General features: G+C 35.7%; 1 long non-coding RNA gene across 1 annotated transcript; it reads left to right on the plus strand.

Moving 5' to 3' along the window:
• The first annotated feature begins 16,218 nt into the window (after positions 1 to 16,218).
• On the plus strand, positions 16,219 to 19,878 carry LOC141287314 (uncharacterized). The gene is made up of 2 exons (XR_012339441.1): positions 16,219 to 16,729; positions 16,850 to 19,878. It is a non-coding gene; the product is annotated as an uncharacterized lncRNA (long non-coding RNA).
• The last annotated feature ends 1,127 nt before the right edge of the window (positions 19,879 to 21,005 follow it).

Consider the following 21,005-nt stretch of genomic DNA (forward strand, 5'->3'; position numbering starts at 1 on the left):
TGATCCACACGCCGTAACTGTAGTAAGTAGCAAGGGCAACCGGTGTGCTCTAAAACAACCTAAACCGGTGACCTTTGCCCTCCTGACATTCCAAATATGCCATTCAAACACCGAAGAATAATAAACAAAAGCAGGATAATGGACCCCAGGTGGCGTATAGGTGCAGTAAGGGGACAGAGCAATGCCGAAAAGCAGTCACAATAAGCAACAATAAATAAATAAATGCATAATGCCAGCTGTCAACAGCATTTAAAATTCAGCACCTCCGACTTCTATAAAGATGACATGTTGCACCGAATTTCACAATAACTGAGGAAATGAATCATATAATTGGCTAGAAAAGCAAAAGTCAGTTTGAGTGTGATCAAAAGTCTGTGTTTCTCAGGAGACGTAACAAAAAACATTCGTAGGCCCGTCCGGAGCTCATCTGACTGCCGCTGCGCGCGGCCAACCCCAGATATGCTGAAACCGGAGCGCTTTGTATAGGAATCGTGCCTGGTATTGTGTACATAAGCGTACATTGTGTGTGTATATATACAATTATTTTCTCACGCATTATTGGCTTGAAATCCGAATCCAAGCCGTGGCAGCATTGCCTGTTTACATCATTCCCTCCGCAAAGCCGAAACAGTTGCCAGAGTTGTCACAACAACAAAATGTGCAGCGAGACTGTGTGGAATTCCCTAAAAACCTCAAAAGCCTGAAAATAATTTCAATAATGCCAACATCAGGAACTTCCATTTGACTGACGGGCCGTCCTCGGGAAGAAAAGGCATTTTTTTCGAATAACTTATTTCCAATTAAAACTTTAATTGACATCTTCGGAAACCTCAGAGACATTTGTGAATGGTTAGCTTAGGAGAGGACAAAAAAAACCACACAGGCTGGTATTCTAACCGCTCATAAAACACTACTCCGAAACCGGATCTTCACTTTATGCGAGCTGAAGGATGTGGCTTGAGTCGACGGGGAGGAAAAGAGTGAGCGAGAGAGAGAAAAAGCCAATATCACAAGTCACAAAGTAGACTTGTGTGAGTCAAACGCTGCCCTCTACAACCCTCCAAACGCTCTAAATCACACAAATCCACCGAGATGTCCAGAGAAAAGGGCTCATTGAAGAAAAAGAGCTGCCAAAATGGCTTATTTTAGCTGCGTAATTCTCTCTCTTTTTTTTTTTTTTACTGCAAAGTATAAGCCTTATTCAATTGCTTGATTTGAAGGGGGAAAAAGGCTCTGAATTTAATTATTTATTTATTTATCTCTATCACCCTGTTATTTTATTAATACATCAAATGTTGTCACATTTATTTATTTATTTATTTATTTATTTATTTATTTACTGCTGTTGTATTAATACATTAAATGTTGTCACATTTATTTATTTAGTTATGTCCTGTTGTTTTATTAATACATAAAATGTTGTCACATTTATTTATTTATTTATTTATTCTTGCTGTTTTATTAATACATTAAATGTTGTCACATTTATTTATTTAGTTATGTCCTGTTGTTTTATTAATACATAAAATGTTGTCACATTTATTTATTTATTTATTTATTTATTTATTTATTCTTGCCGTTTTATTAATACACAAAAGGTTGTCACATTTATTTATTTATTTATTTCCTGCTGTTTTATTAATACACAAAAGGTTGTCACATTTATTTATTTATTTCCTGCTGTTTTATTAATGCATAAAATGTTGTCACATTTATTTATTTATTTATTTATTTATTTATTTATTTATTTATTTCCTGTTGTTTTATTAATACATAAAATGTTGTCACATTTATTTATGTATTTATTTATTTATTTATTTACTGCTGTTGTATTAATACATTAAATGTTGTCACATTTATTTATTTATTTCCTGCTGTTTTATTAATGCTTAAAATGTTGTCACAGTTATTTATTTATTTATTTATTTATTCTTGCTGTTTTTTTAATACACAAAAGGTTGTCACATTTATGTATTTTTTTATTCCCGCTGTTTTATTAATACATAAAATGTCGTCACATTTATTTATTTATTTATTTATTTATTTATTTATTTATTTATTTATTTATTTATTTATTTATTTATTTATTTAAATAAACAAACTACTTATTTTACAAAGCATGCAAGTTAATATTAATAGTGTGTATTAATATATTATACATGACCCTGGACCACAAAAACAGTTTTGTAGCAATAGCCAAAAATGCATTGCATGGGTCAAAATTATTGATTTTTATTTTATGCCAAAAAACCATTAGGATATTAGGACAAAGATCAAGTTCCATTGGGATATTTTGTAAATTTCCTACTGTAAATATATCACTTAATAACTTATTTTTTGATTAGTAATATGCATTGCTAAGAAACTCATTTGGACAGCTCTCAATATTTATTTTTTTGCACCCTCCAATATTCAGATAGTTGTATCTCGGTCCTATCCTAACAAACCATACCTCAGTGGAAAGCTTATTTATTATATCAATTCAAAAAGAATTGACCCTTATGACTGGTTTTGTAGTCCAGGGTCACATATTATTACTGTAAGTCTTGGTTTGGGGTCATCAAGTTTAACTATTTAAAGATTCTAAGCTTAGGGGCTTAAAAATGACAATAAAAAATAGCATTGCTTAACAATTTTTGTTTTGGATTATTGTTAAAAGGAGTTTCTCTGTGGAGAAAATGATAGGAAACTGTACATAAACGTTCAAACTAGGTCAGTCCGAAAAGGTCAAAAGTTGCCTAAATATTTGCTTGAAAAGGCAGGTGTACTTCCTCCTGAAGCACGTACGCTTCACCTCTGAGTGGACGACTCTGGCCTGCCCTCTGCAGAGTGTCCGGATGGGCCAAACATGAGTGGACCGCCGTGTGTCTTTGTGTGGGGGAGTTAATGATTATCTCCCGGGTGGATGAGAGGACTGTGGCGCACTGCCAGTACAGTGCAGGAACGTCCCTCTTCCCTTTGTAGACGCTTCTAATCTGGTGAAAGCCTCTCCCCTGAGACCATCCCATGATAATGTCATAGACACAGAGGGTATAATAGAGCAATTTGTTTACCTTCCAAAGCCTTGATCTCTCTCAGTCCTGCCTTTCTCTATCTCTCTTGCTCTTTCTCGCGGACCTCGCCACTGCCGGACTGGGATGAGAACATATTGATCGGTGCTCGGGATTCAATAGAGCGCCGCAAATTAAACGCAATGGAAAACAAATTTGTTTCGGGATTGTCACTCTGCTGTTGACCTAAAACGTCCGAACTGAGGTCCACTTAAGGGAATAGTTCACCACAAAATGAGAATGCTTTTATCATTTGCTCAGCCTCAAACATGTAGGTTTAAGTGTGATTTAGAATATCACTTTATTTTTACTAAATAAATAAAATAAAAAAAATCCCTGACCCTCTTTTCCTTTTTTTTTTTTTTTTTTTTTTTTTTTTGACCCTTATTGACCTGTCGTTTCTCTGCTGCCCAATAAAGATAAAAAGCTATTAAGATAATATAATATGTGACCCTGGACCAATTTGTTTTACATTTTGATATACATAACATCTGAAAGCATAAATAAGCTTTCCATAAATAAGCTATCCATTGATGTGGATAGTCATATAGTGTAAATTGCTTCTTCCCAAAAATTGTATCTGTTAATTGTATGGCAACTTCCTTAATAATAATATGCCTGTAAAGGATTAGCTTTGTGTAATGTTACACACAGAGGTTATAGCAGATTTATATAAAATAAAATAAAATAAAATAAAATAAAAAAATAAAAAATATAAATAAAATAAAATAAAATAAAATTTAATTAATAAAATACACTTAAGTTTTTGAGAGAACATTGCCAAAATAATCTACAAATAATGCATATAATATAATATAATATAATATAATATAATATAATATAATATAATATAATATAATATAATATAATATAATATAATATAATATAATATAATATTATTATGTTAAAATGTTACACACAGGTTATAGCAGATTTATATAAAATAAAATAAAATAAAATAAAATAAAATACACTCAAGTTTTTGAGAGAACATTGCCAAAATTATCTACAAATAATGCATATAATATAATATAATATAATATAATATAATATAATATAATATAATATAATGTAATATAATATAATATAATATAATATAATATAATATAATATAATATAATATAATATAATATAATATAATATAATATAATATTATTGTGTTAAAATGTTACACACACAGGTTATAGCAAATTTATATAAATAAAATAAAATAAAATAAAATAAAATAAAATACACTTAAGTTTTTGAGAGAACATTGCCAAAATTATCTACAAATAATACATATAATATAATATAATATAATATTATATTATATTATATTATATTATATTATATTATATTATATTATATTATATTATATTATATTATACTATATTATATTATATTATATTATATTATATTATATTATATTATATTATATTATTATTATGTTAAAATGTTATACACAGGTTATAGCAACTTCCTTAAAATAAAATAAAATAAAATAAAATAAAATAAAATAAAATAAAATAAAATAAAATAAAATAAAATAAAATAAAATACACTTAAGTTTTTGAGAGAGCATTGCCAAAATTATGTACAAATAATGCATATAATATGATATAATATGATATAATATAGTATAATATAATATAATATAATATAATATAATATAATATAATATAATATAATATAATATAATATAATATAATATAATATTGTGTTAAAATGTTACACACACAGGTTATAGCAGATTTATATAAAATAAAATAAAATAAAATAAAATAAAATAAAATAAAATAAAATAAAATAAAATAAAATAAAATAAAATAAAATAAAATAAAATAAAATAAAATAAGACAAAATTGGAACAGACTGATCACAGGCCTTATTGATCTGAGCATAACACTTCAGTTTTTGAGTGAACGTTGCCAAAATTATCTAATAATGCTTTACTTTCACTCAAAAATGGATGTGCATAAGGAAAGGAAAGGGGGTGAGTGAGGCCAAGTATGGTGACCCATACAAGGAATTTGTGCTCTGCATTTAACCCATCCAAGTGCACACACACAGTAGTGAACACACACACACCGTGAACACACACCCGGAGCAGTGGGCAGCCATTGCTGCGGCGCCCGGGGAGCAGTTTGGGGGATCGGTGCCTTGCTCAAGGGACTCACCTCAGTCGTGGTATTGAGGGTGGAGAGAGTGCTGTACATTCACTCCCCCCACCTACAATCCCTGCCGGACCTGAGACTCGAACCTGCAACCTTAGGGTTACAAGTCCGAATCTCTAACCATTAGGCCACGGCTGCCCCCATAAGATCAATAGGGTCTACAATCAATCAGTTCTAAAAAGTTATATTATTTTGAAAATTTCCATATAAATTATTTTACTTCCATTGAACATAAACAATCCATTCAGCAACACTTTATTCAGTTTAATTAGATGCCATTCACACAGAAAGCATTCCTGTCATCTGTCTGCAATGTTTTATTTAATTGTTGTTCTACATTTTCACGCAAATAGTTTATGTTTTCCATTAAGTATTTCTTTTTTATTAATCATAATATGTGTACACCTATATTAAATATATTTGACTGTTACGGGTTGTCAGACGTAGTTTGTAAACTGCAGAATTGTCCTCCATGTACAGAACAAGCACAAGTGAAGTCATGTGATCCATAGCAAATCGAAACAGATCAAACGTGTCAACTAGCGGCAGCGCTGACTGACTAGACAGCGCAACCCCTACCTTTACAGTCTCCAAACCGAACAGCGGCGGACTTGATACACACTCGCACCAACTCTCTTCAATCCCATCAACACCGTCGCCCCCACCAGTGCTCATTCCTGTTCCTGCTCTCATCTGCTTTTCAACAAGAGCAGTTTGTCAGGGTCAGAAAGCAATTCAAAACCTCTATTAATGAGTGAGAGAGAGAAAAGTGTGGTACGAGGAGGAGGAGGAGGAGAGGGGTGGGGTGCCTGCCATCAAAGCCGACAAGAAAAGAAGGCCAGGTGGTTGTGGGAATCTCGGCACTTTTTGCAGAGATGGAATCTTCAGCGTAATTAACAGGCTGGAATCGGGGCCTTCTGAAGCCAGGAGGACAACCCCTCGGAGGGGACAATTTGCACTTTTACAAGAGCCGCTGAGGGACGGGGAGAAAGGAGAGGAAAAGGGAAACTATGGCATCTTTTATCGCCCAGACAAAGCGCCGCATCCTTTCAAAGGCCTGTGCTGGAGCTTCCAGAGCGGAGGAAGAGCGAGTGAAATAAAGAAGAAGAAAAACACAAGGGAGAGAAGGGGGTAGGAGCTGAAGAAGTGGACAGCAGTCGGAAAAGGGGCACCGGTGCCAACATGCGCTTCACCGAGAGAAAAGGGCCGGGGGAAGTAGCCGGGGCGAGGGGGGCCTGACATGCGGCCAACTTGTAGACCCTCCCAGAATTCAACAGCTCCTCTCATGAACATTATTGCACAGAACCAGCAACAGGCCTCTGAACGGACCTAAACAGCGGGCATGCACGCGCCATAAAAATTGATTATTAACACAGATTAAAAACTGATGCAATCTGGGATTATTACACTCTCAAAAATAAAGGGGTGTTTTTGCACTGATGCCATAGAAGAACCATTTTTGGTTCCCCATAGAACCTTTCAGTGAACAGTTCCTGAAATGAAACTATAAAGAACCTTTTTGGATTTGAAAGGTTCCGTGGATGTTCAAGGTTCTTCATAGAACCATTGATGCCAATAAAGAACCTTTATTTTTAAGAGTGTACTTCTTTAGATAGCTGTTCTTCACGTCATTCTATTGCAGTGCTATATATTTTGTCAAATTATTCTTCGCAATAGTTTTGTAGATAAACGTTTAAATTCGATGAGATTCAGAAGTCCACACAGCAGCTATAGCAATAACGAAAGAGGAATGATATCAATGAATCAGTTTATTACTTATTCAATCTGATTAACTAAAAAAATGGTATAAAATATAGTCAATCAGAATCTACTGCCATTAAAAAGCTTGAGCATTTAAATCAGCAGTTATACTCCAAATCCAGTAGTCAGAAGTAGCATTAGTGGTTGAGGTATGTTTACTGTATCTGATTTTGTTGTTGTTTAGGCAGAATCATTCATTATAATGTTTGTTTGTTTGTTTTTTTTACTGCATCGCACCATTTATGTCTATTGTTATAATAGACCGAATGTTATCGTCTCCTCATGTGGATGCTAATATAATTATCGTTATAGTTATCTAGGTTACAATTTATTTTACAGTATGTGTACTTACAGCGTACTTACCCAAGAAAGTGCTGGTAGTATATAGTAACTACATTTTAGGTGTAGGTTCAAAGTAAGTACCTAAACTCCAAAAAATGCTGGGTTAAAAACAACCTAGGTGCTTTTTTTTTTTACTCAACTCTACAACAGTACATGATTTAAAATTAACCCAAAATAGGCTGTAAATTAAAAATCAGACACATAATTACTAGAGGCATCAGAAATAATCAAAAAGTAAACGTTTATTAATAAGCAATTAAAAAATGTTCATGTAATCACCCCAATCACTGGGTTTCTCCAAATTTTGTCCCAGTACTGGGTTGTTTATACTTAGTATTGCTTTACTAAGTACATTGTATATACACTCTTAAAAATAAAGGTGCTTCACGATGCCATAGAATAACCCTTTTTGTCTAAATGATTCCATAAAGAACCTTTAACAGCTGAAGAACCTTTGTGTTTCACAAATGGTTCTTTGTGGCAAAAGAAGGTTCTTCAAATTATAAAAAGGTAAGAAAGAGATGGTTCTTAAAAGAACCTCTGATTGAATGGTTCTTTGTAGAAACAAAAAAATGGTTCATTTATTTTTAAGAGTGTACACATGGAACAATATCAATGGTGTGAACAGGCCTTAAGAGTATATTTTGTCAAGTGAGTATGTCCTATATGCTAACAAACATTTTTGAGAATAAGAAAAATCACAGATATTGAGGTAATGAACAGGCTCATCTAAAATGCCCATTGCACTGCGTTTAGAAACTGAATCTGTAGGTTCAGATAAATCATTTAAATGCACCAGTTCAAAAAAACAAACCACTGATTCATTTTTAAGTCTTCATTTATGTTTCAATATACAAAATAACATGACCATATTTTAATTGAATCCTGCTACTGTGTATACATGATTGTGTTTAGAAAAAGTAAAACCTTTAAATTCTGAGTAGCATGTAGCTTCATAAAACACAGTTCCTTAGCTTACAGTTCAAAGCTGAATTTTTCAGAAGAAAGCACTTTTAAACGTTTGATGTCCAATCAACTGAGACTACACTTGCCTCTGACTGACAAAAAGCCATATTCAGGTTTCCATTTCATTTGTTAGGACGCGTCAGACTCCAGTGTCAGATGGCTGACAGAGGCGGTGAAATATCCAGGGGTCAGATGCACGGCTGATAACGGCCCCTCAGCCTGACTGCCAGAGATGGGGCGTCTGCCCAGCACAAAATGCCATTTGTTGTCCATCACTCAGACACTGCGAGTTTAGCGCCGGCGCTGCGCTGAAAGGCACATTCACACAAGCTCACACACTGGATGTTTTTGCAATTCAATATTTTCACACACAGCCTCATCATTACGCTGGAACCGGAGCCTCGCTGGAGAGAGCCTGCGCTTTCACGGACAGGCAAATCGCAGTTCGAGATTGAAGTTAATAGCCCATCTTGAAATGTTTTGCTGACTCCCTAAAAACCCCTTCTCAGCATTTCACTAACAATCTGACGAGGGCTTTAGTTTTTTTTTTCTGTTGACCGAAGAGAAAACACCCATATGCCACACGCTTCAGATCTAGTAGCCTATTGAAAGGTGACATTAAAGATGAGATTATGCAAATGTCTTCTGAGAATAGATAAAATGCTTCATAAAACCACATTATCTTAACCATATTTTTTTTTTTTAAATGCATAATACTAAGATTTTTAGGATAATTTATTAAATGAGCATTAATGAGCCTGTTAAAAGGCAGGTTTAAAAGCAGAATTTATTGAACGATTGTTCATTTTAGGATAATTTATTGAATTAAGATTAATGTGCATGAAAAGTGCAAGAAAGTGGCCAGGGTCGGTGTATGTGTGTGTGCCAGTAATGATTTGTTTAGGATGTCAGCCTTAAAGTGGTTAAAGAAAATGGCGGCAGCTTGAGGTTTTATATATTTTTCCAGTAAGCCGCACTGTAGTTAATGAAATTTAACACACCAATAGTGCCGCCTCTCCCTCGAGAGCGAGAGCTTCATAATCAGCGTGCCAACACTCTCGTTTTTTATGAAAACAAATTGCAGCCAGGGAGATGGACTAATTGTGTTGCGACGCAGAGCAAAGAGAAACAACCATTCACGTAATTAAGCCAATTTTCATGGACAAAAATAGTTGAAGGGGCAGTAAGCAAGAGCATTCATCTGGTACACGCCGCACGATCCCACCTCTCGCTCGTGTACAAAGAAAAGTTAAGCATTAAGCAAATATAGGCTGAGAAAGTCACTGGATAATGATGGTTCAATTACAGTGAATCCCAGCATACCCCACCGTCCAATTATGAGAAATGATGATGGGCTGACAGAGGGCTTTGCAAACATGAAAGACGTCTTTATCAAAGCAAATCTAAGCACTCTATCTCTAAAGTACAAAACGACTCTACCACTGCCATTACGGCACGTCATACCATCCTAATGAGACAGAGCTGCCCATCTTCCCCTGTAATGACAAAAGATGGAGGACAGAAGATGAGTTCAAAAGATAAATGTGGAGGCCGGGCCCTTTGAAAATGCGCTCGCTGCTAAAGTTGAAAGTGAGCGGCGAGCGGTAATGCTCGGCTCGAGTGGCCCACTGGGGAATGACATCCACTCTCTTATCGCCAAAGGATGCAACATCAAGGTCTGGCCAAAAAGCCCACGGTAGCTGTGCAGATGCATGGGAACTTCAGCGGGGAATTACGCCTGTGTGTGTGTATGTCCTCGCTGCAAGGGTGAACTGCCACTCTAAACATCCCGAAAACTGCCAAGACCACCACCCTAGCCTGCTTGGATATATAGGAAGTGTGTCTCCTTCCACAGGAGAATTATGTTGCTGCATGCTACAAGAAAAAAAAAAAGGAATTTCCCTCCAAAAATCAAAAAAGCTAATTAATTTCACGGATCCCCCAAAATGTTACACCCCCTCGTTGTTTTTATGCAACAAACACAGTCGTGAGAAGTTCTTCGACTTCGAGCTCAGCCTTTTCTGAATGCGGACCGTCCGTAACGATATTAATTTGGCTCGCCGTTAAAACGCAGCACAGCTGGGCGCCTCAAAATGTTGGATGGAAACTTTCCTGGCTCTTCGTTCTGGGCAGGAGTTACGACACCAAGACGTTTTACGGCCTAAAATTAGCAACTCTGAACACATGATGCAGGGTTAATTATTTCTCACAGTCCTTCCCGGTGGGTGTACAAGCCTACTTTTTCCTTGTACAGTATCGACCAACTCTAGCAACAGAGCTTTCTGAGGTCGTAATGTAAAAGAACGTTTCAGTGTGCATTTTTTTGTTTGTTTTTTTTTTTTTTCTATGCACTTATACACTCTTAAAAATAAAGGTGCTTCATGATGGCATAGAAGAACATTTCTTGTCCAAATGGTTTCATAAAGAACCTTAAACATCTGAAGAACCTTTCTGTTTCACAAAAGGTTCTTTGTGGCGAAAAAAGGTTCTTCAGATTATAAAAAGGTAATAAAGAGATGGATCTTTAAAGAACCTTGGACTGAATGGTTCTTTGTAGAACCCAGAATGGTTCTTCTATGGCATCACTTGAAGAACCTTTTAAGCACCTTTATTTTTAAGAGTGTACTAGAGAGTACTGTGTGTTGAGCAGTGGATGCTGATCTTGGATCAGCATTTATTTAATGCCTATTTTAGAAAAGTTATTCTGAGAATGTTTTGATCACTGTATGTGTTCATTTTGTTACCTGCACATGCAAAAATGTCATGTTTCCAGAGGTTGTTTCTGCCACTTCCTAAAACATGTTTTTTTTAGCACTTTGTGATTGTCAGAGACTCACTTGCCATAAATTAAACCTATTCCTTTCATAAATATACATATAAGAGATTTTAGAATGCAATATTTTTGTCTGAACTGATTAACTTTCAATATGACATTGTTTGACACAGCACTGGGTCAAGAAACAACCCAACTAAAATGTATATAAGCTGTCTAAATAACCAATATATATCCAGCATTGGGTTGCCAAATAACCCAGCATTTCTAGAGTGTATATTTGTGACCCTGGACCACAAAACAAGTCTTAAGTAGCTTGGTTATATTTGTAGCAATAGGCAAAAATACATTGTATGGGTCAAAATTATCAGTTTTTCTTTTAGGCCAAAAATCATTAGGATATTAAGTAAAGATCATGCTCCATGGAGATATTTTGTACATTTCCTACTGTAAATATATCAAAATTTAATTTTTGATTAGTAATATGCATTGCTAAAACCTTGATTTGGACAAATTTAAAGACAATTTTCTCAATATTTAGATATTTTGCACCCTCTGATTCCAGATTTTCAAATAGTTCCAATCTTGGACAAATACTGTCCTATCCTAACAAACCATACATCAATGGAAAGCTTATTTATTCAGCTTTTAGCTGTATGAATCAGCACAAATGTATAAATCTCAATTTGTGACCCTTATGACTGATTTTGTGGTCCAGGGTCACATTTATTTTATATAAAAAAACCGAATAGAATGAATGAATGAATAATATTTTATTTAGTCTAATATCATGTTTTTATTTTTTATTTAATAATACTACTAAATAAATATTATATTATTATATAAATATTAATATATTATAAATATTTACTTTGCATTTAGGTGCATTTTATAATTATTATAATTTTACAAATATATTTTAAAATATAATAATTGCAAACAGACTAAAAGTACCTCAATACACAAATTCAGTGCAAATATTTTCACCAGTTTAATTATTCAAAATCAGTACTTCAGAGTTCAGTGGCAACTATAAGACAACACTCTTAGAAAGCAAGAATAATGAGCTACAGTTCAGTCAAACACCTTAAAAAAAACACCAGTGCGTCCGCTTCTACGGCCAAGGAGTTGCAGACAGCCTGGGCTGTAACATGATAAGCACGTCTCTCTCACAGTCATGGCTTTAACAGTTCTGTAATGGCTGTCTTTCCCCTACTGCACGCTGCACCCTGCTCTGCTCCACAGCATGGGGGCCTGCTCTTATATATCCACTTTTTCTCAAAAAGCATGACTTGAGAAACAAATAAAATGCGTTATGCTGGGAGGAAACGCAGCAAGACACTAAAGTCATCTTTAAGGTATGCACATGACTGCCAAAACATGGTCAAAAAAGTGACTTTTCCTACAATTGGGTGAACCAAAAAGGAAAAAGAAAAAAATGGAGTGCAGTTCCAGTGAACAGCTGAAACAGTGTTTAGACACACGCGGAAAAGGCCCTCCCACGAGCGAGTCACTATGATGTCATAAAGAGGTGCCACAAGCTAACAATAACAACGCAGTACAGTGCAAAAAAAACTAAGTAGAATGAATGACGTGTGACAAATGTGAGCAAGGTTGAGTTCGAGCTGCCTCACCTTTGGGAAGCACAGGGCGATTCACGCAGTGAGCTGAGCTCAGGTGGGCAGGCGCTCACTCTCGATGGGAAACTGTGCCAGCTCTGCCTGCGTTCCATAAGCCACCCATCAACCTTTCCTCTCGCTCAAGATTGGGGTTAACTAAGCAGGCCGTCCGGTCAAAGGCTGCCCTACAGGCTCCCATTGAGGACGAATATGTGTATGCATGCAATCTGTGTGCAGTATTACATGCCAAGATTGTAACATTATCAAAGACAAACTGGTTTCATTATGGTTAATGTCAGTCAATCCGTCTGTGTTAAAACAAGCTCACCTGTATGTGTGTGTTTGTGCTTGTTTTGAGTCATTAAATGATTTTCTCACAGTCTAACCGGCACTTTCGAATGGCTTTTAACAAGAACTTCTTATCAAAGGCAAACTTGCATCTCATAGATTATGTGTGAGAAGTTATACGTCTCTAATGGCTCATGCACCATTAGTCTGTTCACCGGCTCTAATGTGTGAAAAAAGCATATTGTGCACATACACATTCGGCTAGCTTGAAGCTAAACGTCAGCCATTTTGCCTGTAAAACCCCAGTTTTGAGTGCTGACAGACTGTGTCTTCTAGCAAGACATCACACACAGCTTCCATTGTTGCTTTACAGTGTTATGGCTTGATTTTATTACTTCTGTCAAAACAACACAGGCTGCACAAGAACTTTTTGATTTGTTATCCATTGCTATTTTATTTCTATGTGCAACTATTTGTGTCTCCTCAAAGACAGCATCATAATGTAAACAGGGGAATTAAAGCCCACATTTAAGTGAAAGAGGAAAAGACTGCACTTTAATGAAATAAAAAAAACGGATGTCATAAGAATAAAACAAGCATTTCAAACAAAGGTTTTGTATAAAAAAAATATCGTACAAAAATATGCATATTTTACAAGACATTATAGTTTATTCTATATTCGAATTAATAAATATGAGTGTTCGGAGACAATATATTTTTATTGAAGTCATTACTGTATGCATGTACATATTGTCACGAAGCGCATGTTCTCGAAATCATAAAAATGTCGTTCAACACTGTTTTTGTGACAAAGCCAGGCCTCATTTGACTTCATTATTGATTAGGCAAGCAATCCCAACTGGTTTCAAAATAATTAATTGTTTCCAATAATATCATAAATACATTACACAAATTGCACGCTCTTTTTCCGTATGATTACACCTTCAGATTTAAAATAAAGACCATGATATTAAAATTGCAAAACGGTTGCTAATTGTTCAAATAACCCTACAGAGAGAAAGAGGAAGAGAGAAAAGAGGGAGCCTGTATTAGGCGAAACCTGGCGCCTGAACAAACTGATTTCTCTCTGAAACTCGACTTAAACTATCGTGTGATAAAATATCAAAGACAGAGATTCAGCTAAGTGACTCGGTGGTTATAAATAAGCCACGTAATATTAATTTTCAATCAGAAAGCATTAAACCCTCGTCGAAAAAATGAATGAAAGGCCTATAGCATTATGAATCAAGCTCTTGTAACTACCTGCGTTTATGGCCACTTGATTCGTTCCCTAATAGCAGCTGATCCAGCCGCCAGATGGTGGTTAGTGCCTTACTTGCAGCCCACATTAACATTTTATAATATTGTTTAATTAAACACAATTATGGTTATGATGTTGGACTGCATTGAGGTATGAAAAATAATTAAAAGCAGAGACCGACGGTGTCTCATAAAAAAGTCATATTTAAGACGCTTCTCGGCCATACCTGTAATTTATTTGGTAATTATGAGACGGCAAACTGTTGAGTTGAGAGAATATAATAATAATAATAATAATAATAATAATAATAATAATAATAATAATAATAATAATAATAATAATAATAATAATAATGATGATACATTTACAATGTATTGATATTACACAATTTGCGTTTTTAAATAATTTTGACATATTTTAAGAAGAATATAGGCTATAAGAAACGTATATCATTTTAAAGAATCATTCTAGTTGTTGTTGTTGTTTTTCTATACAATAATAATTATACACAAATTATTATACCTCTCTATACTATCATATAAATTCAAATGAATGCAGATAAATATGAAACACTATTATATCTCCATGCATTCGTGAACAGCTGAATTTATTGTGAACACGGGATCCCGTACACTTAATAAACATCTTAACTCAATGATATCGCAGACAGATTGAATGCAGTCATAAAGTAAATCTGTCGAATATGAATCTGGAAGCACAGAACACTGATTGTTCAAAGCAAACACGTTATACATGAAATAAGGACAGTATAGAATACGCTAGGCTATATGAGTCTTAAATAAGCGCTTGTGTTTTAAAGGTTGTGATCAGGCCTTTCACACTCTCCAAGACAAAAACGAAACTATAATCCCTCAGAGGACTACACAATAAATGCCTGTAAATGTAAATAAAAGAAAGTCTGCTGTTATATGGTTTGAACATTCAAGAGAGTTTTAGTGTCACTGAACTGACCTCCAATACAAAACCGAATTTATCTTGAATGACCAACAAAAAAAAAAAAAGACACGGAAAACAACAGGCTGACCTGTTAATAGCGATTCTTTCAAGTCTCGTGTGCTACAGAAGTTCTGAGGTGTGCTTGAGAAAATATCGAGGCCCACTTTTCTGTCCCAAAACAAACTGAGTAGGCTGTACGTTCTCCCGGCAATTTGAATCAACAGGTCACGGGCCCACGCGTGTTTTACTGCATATATTTAGATGCTAAAATGTCTTAATATTTTAATGCATATGGCTATTGAAACATATAAGCTGTGCTGGTATATACTGTTGCATCTGTTTCACATACCACTTGTTCAAGCTATCTTCAGTACAAAATAAATTCATTTTGATAAATCATTTTCTTTTGGAAGCAGATATTAAAACAGCGCATAGCTCGATTTTACTTCGTTATAATTGTCCGTAAATACGTAAATGATTATGTAGCCATTTTAATACATAGTAACAAAAAATAAATATGTTGTAATGAATCGCACAAGCGACGACTAGTCTAAATGCCCACATTGCAGTGAATAGTCGCATGCAAAAGTTTCACGGGCACTTAATAGAAGAAAATAGTTTCAGTGCAAGAATCCTACCTATTACAAACAATTCGGAATACAAATGAAAGCCAAACAAACAATAAGCAAAGATATCATGCAGAGTCCGGAGGAGATTTACACACTTTCCCTCGCCTTCGAACGAGTCCAGAAAATAGCTGACTCTATTTTCTTCAAAATGACATGTATGCATTATTGATTTGCCATTCGCAGATGAAGCATACCGAGCCGCAACAGACCCCAAAGGACAAGGATTCCTAAAAGCAAGCTCCTAATTTAAGATTATCGCAAGAATTGTCCGTTTTGTTTGATATTCCTTCTTCTATTGCATCCAGCGAACAGGCAGAAAGCTCTGGAGATCTCCACACTCTCTCTGTGTGTCCTGGGGTCCATGAGCAGTGCTAGAGCGCCCACTATTTCAACAAGCAGGAATATGATTTCACAAGACCTGGAACCACTCAATAAAAAAGTTACTATCCCTTTCGACAACTCTTCGCTAACTTTCGTGTAACAATTCTCTACGGTTTCTCGACTTCGCTAAAACAAGAGAGTGCAACAGCACGGCATGGAAACGCGCTCCTGAGCATTTCAGCCAAAGCACCATCACAAATACGAAACTTCTGAACAAGCACACCACGGCAGCATCTGGTCTAAAGGGTGGACGCGCGGATCACGGAGAGTTTGAGCGATTTCAATGCAGTTGAGAGCTGAAAACAAACGCACCGGACAAAGACGCGCTCTCAGCAGGAACTGATCAATGAAAATGACACTTTGGTGATGTGCGCCGGGGTTCAAAGTACCGCGCGGCCGCTCGGGAGCGAAAGAAGCGCAAGAAGGACCTACTTTTGGCCAGTTTTCTCGCCCTCGCCTTGGATCTCATCTTGTCGGCTTGTAGATTCCTCGCGTCCTCCTTGAGCTCAGAAGCAGCAGCAGCGCTATCTTCATCTCACGAGCATTGTCAGTTTGGACACCTTCGCACATGCGCACAGGCCATTCAATCTGACACCCTCGTCAGGGCCAAAAAACTTTCCAATGTATTCATCATCATCACTTTTTGTCCTATCGTGTCTCCTTTAGATCACTTATCTCTTTCCCTCCTCCTCCACTCGCTCCGCAACATCTCGGATCGCCCCCCACCTCCCCTTCTTGAGCTCTTGAAGAGGAATAAGTGCTATTTTTCAGGGACCTGCGGAATCCGGTACGACACTGGACATTGGATCCTGGATGGGGTCAAGGTCGCAGCCCTCATACACAAGGTGATCGTGAGCATTTCATACAGACGAACAATAAGCAGCGATTTTAAAGCATGTTCCAAAATATGCAATTATGTCAAGCGGATTCCTTCACTAAATCAATTATTTTTAATATTATTATTACAATGTAATTATCATTCATTTCGGTCACACCTAGAATATAAAATTAAATAAATGTTCTCTGTGCATATTACTTGTTTTTAACTCTGCTATTGTATTTTATTGTAAAAGTCTCAGTACCTGGCGTGAGAACATTGGTGAGTGCCTTATATTTCTATATAAAAAAACGATTAACATTATTAATTTAGGTGAGCTCTATAAATAGGTAAAAGGTGTGTTCAGTTTCAATGTTGCTATTGAGAGCCACCCGAGTCAGCGCAAGCTACACTCCAGACAGCTGAGTGCTCTCGCGTGTGTGCATGTGTGTGTGAGAAAGCTAGTATGTGTGTGTCCGTGTGTCCGTGTGTGTGTGTGTGTGTGTGTGTGTGTGTGTGTGTGTGTGTGTGTGTGTGTGTGTGTGTGTGTGTGTGTGTGTGTGTGTGTGTGTGAGGCGAAAAGAGTAGAAATACTGTATGTATGAGTGCATGCGTGGGATCCTCAGCGAGAAGGTATGCATATAAACTCTCTCTTGAAACAATGCACTTTGGGTCTTGTTTGGTTCTTAGCTCTAGATTAGATTTTTTATTATATCAGCGTTAGTAGGATATACGAATTCCTGACAGTTTATGTGCAGGTAAAGCAAGCAGGGAACGGCAAGGCAACCGATTCGCTCATGTAAGTATGATTCTGTTGAATTATTTGTTCTACGTGCAACAAAGCGTATAGACTATTGTAAACATTTAAACACCAGTCATGTTTGCTTGTGCACAATCATCGCATTTTAACGGTCATTGTAAGGCTGTAGGCGTGCTGACAGAATCAAGCCTCAGCAGTGCAATAGCAGGCTCAACATCCGCGGTTATTTTCTGCATTTGACATGTAATATCGGTCCTGCTGGACACATCAAAAGATAGCAAGTTAATATAATGCGGAATGATATTGTCAGAAATTAGAAGCATTATATTTACTCAACTATTAGCATTTGCATTATTTTGTTTTCGCATTATTAAAACATTAATAATACATGCTACTGTTTTTGCAACTCTAATGCAGTTGCATTTCATAATTATTCGAATGATGATTATTATTTTTATTATTATTTCTCTCATATTTTGGAATTCACAGTACGAGCTTAAGATGAAAGATATTAACAGTTGTTATTTATAATTTCTCTTTGTAATCAGAAGACCATTCTGCAATAAAAACGGATCTCATTTTGTCACCAGATCCCGTGGGAGCACATGGGCTCATGCAGGTGTCTTTCAGGATATTTAAAGCAGCCATTAACAGTAATGCATATCCACTAACTTTGAGGGTTGCCCTAAGTCTTTTTTCGTTGATATCATTCTCCACCGGCAATTATGACAATTATATCTAGGCTACTTACAGTGAAGATTATATTGAAGAAGACCGAGCTGTTGGTTTTTTAAAAACAATAAATATGATTATAAACTCGGGCACTTAAACATTGTGAATTATGTCTAAAACAATTCTTAGGTTATTTAGTTTTTCTCAAATAAATGTAACAGGCCGAATGAAGTTCGTAAATATACGTTTATGTGCGTAATTATATTCTCTAAGAGTGAGAGGGTGGATTGCTGCCTTTTGATTTTGTGCAAACAAACTGCAGAGCTTATTTCATTCATAAATGAAATAACAATTTCGCACTTTATTTGGCGCATCTGCCTTTGGCACATTAAAAAGGATAAGATGGATTAACAGAGCAAAATGCTTTAAACACTTAAATGTACAGATACTAAACCTGCCGTTCCCGCTTTGAAGGAAGAAGTGATCTTGTTACTAAGCCTCCCACTGACAAATGACATTTATTGGTTTATTGATTGAATCCATATTAAACGTTTAATCGGTAAAACCTTCTCTTGTCAAGACACATTCACAAGATATGAAACATATATTGGCATTAAACGGAATACGTAAAATACAGATACAAAAATGTGTTTGAGAAAAAAAAAAGAAGACAGTGGATATGTTTTATCAATTACGCATAAATAATATCTGATTACAAGATACTGATGTACAGGCGCTAATATAAAATATTAAAACTATATTGTTTAATTAGTATTGTTATTAGAACAATTAGACTAAAATTCAACTGCGAGCAAAGGCGACTTAATACACAGGTCTATTGTATAAAACAATGTGACACATTTTTTCTTTAGTGATAGCTTGCCATTTGCACATTCCTCATAAAATAATTCAAATGAAAATCTCTCTCACGCATTAGGCTGAACTTTTTTTTTTTTTCATACGGAGCAACACCTTTGTAAAGGCATTTAACTGTAATTACACTTGTAAAGAAAAGTGTTGCTCCTCATCACTAGCTCATTGGGGAATAGTTTTCTGCGTCATTTAAACGTCTGCCTTTTTACAAGCTCCTGGAAACGTGATGGCTATGTAACCACGCATTTGGACTATTTTCTTTCCAGATTGTTGCCATTTTCCTGTGGTTTAGCTCAGGAAGGGAGGGATGCTGGCCCAGACCCCGGAAGAGAGGTGTTCTGCAAACCAAGGCCTCAGGAACATCCACCTTGAGAACTGATGTCAGTGACAGAGTTTTTGTCCTCTCGATTAATTTAAGAGGTTTGTCAGTCATTCAAGTATCAAATCGACCACTAGCCTAAATACATCCCTATAATTTTGAACGTATTAACCAAGTGTATATGCTTGAATATGTCTACAGTTGTAAGTGGATTTTTATTAAATTCACAAAGTCAAATAAAGTTTATACAGGCACCATTGTCTCATTGTCACTGTGTTCGGTTCAATGCATTCTAAAACTATAAAATGCTACTACGTTATATTTCGGGGCAAACTTACAAAAAGGGTATTTTAACAAATCGAAATTTATTTTAATAATCATGCTAATTATATGGTGACTTCTGGGTACATCAGACTGCAACAATTTAACCTCTCATTAATCGCCACACAGTGTTTTATGTTTATTTTGTTTATTTATTTATTTTAGCAAAAGCTACTACGTTAATTGAATTAATTTTAAAAATACTAGGTCTACTACTATTGCCAGATTATCGTTAAAAACAATACAGTAAATAACCAACAGATTAACATTACGTACAGTATTGCATACAAGAAAAACTTAAATCCTAAATAATAATAATAATAATAATAACAACAACAACAATACACTCTTATCAATAAAACTGATTAGATGGAATTAGATGGATAAGATCCCGATCTCTGTTGTTATTGCTATACGTTCGTTGAAAGCAAGTGAAACCAAATCTTTATTCATGGTAGGAAAGGGCTCGGCTTATGTGTTACGCACTGATAGGATCTCACCACACTCAATATGTGAAATGATATCCACCCAGCAGTGGCCACAGTCAGAAAACACGGGGAAAAAACCCACTTGTTGCGACAACTACGGCTGCGCTCTGATCTTTACATGCTAATACAGTGGATGTAATGGCAAAGTAAACACAACTTCGTTATGACGGGGCTTCAGGCAAGTTCCCTCTCTCTCTTTCCCTCTCTCTCCATTGCACACGAACAGACACACACGGTCCCACAGTGAGAGAGGAGGAAAGAGGGAAATCAGAAAATTGGCAAAGGTAGCCTACTCAATAGCTGTAGTAACAAAACAATATCAAAGAAGGCAAAAGTGCTGGTTGCCGTAAACACTTTGAGAATGAAGAGGTGAGGCAGAGTAATTGAAAACAAAAATGCACATGTAGAACACTTACAAAAGCTGTTTTACAGAAATCAAATTTAAGTACATAACTGACTATTAAATATATCGGCTATTACACGTACAGTATGAAGTAATATAGTAGGCTGCTACGTTTTGGATTGGTGACACGCCTTTGCCCTTTTAACGTAAGGCACTCGTGCTCTGTCTA

Source organism: Garra rufa, chromosome 15, assembly GCF_049309525.1.
Source record: "Garra rufa chromosome 15, GarRuf1.0, whole genome shotgun sequence".
In the NCBI taxonomy this organism is placed as follows: domain Eukaryota; kingdom Metazoa; phylum Chordata; class Actinopteri; order Cypriniformes; family Cyprinidae; genus Garra; species Garra rufa.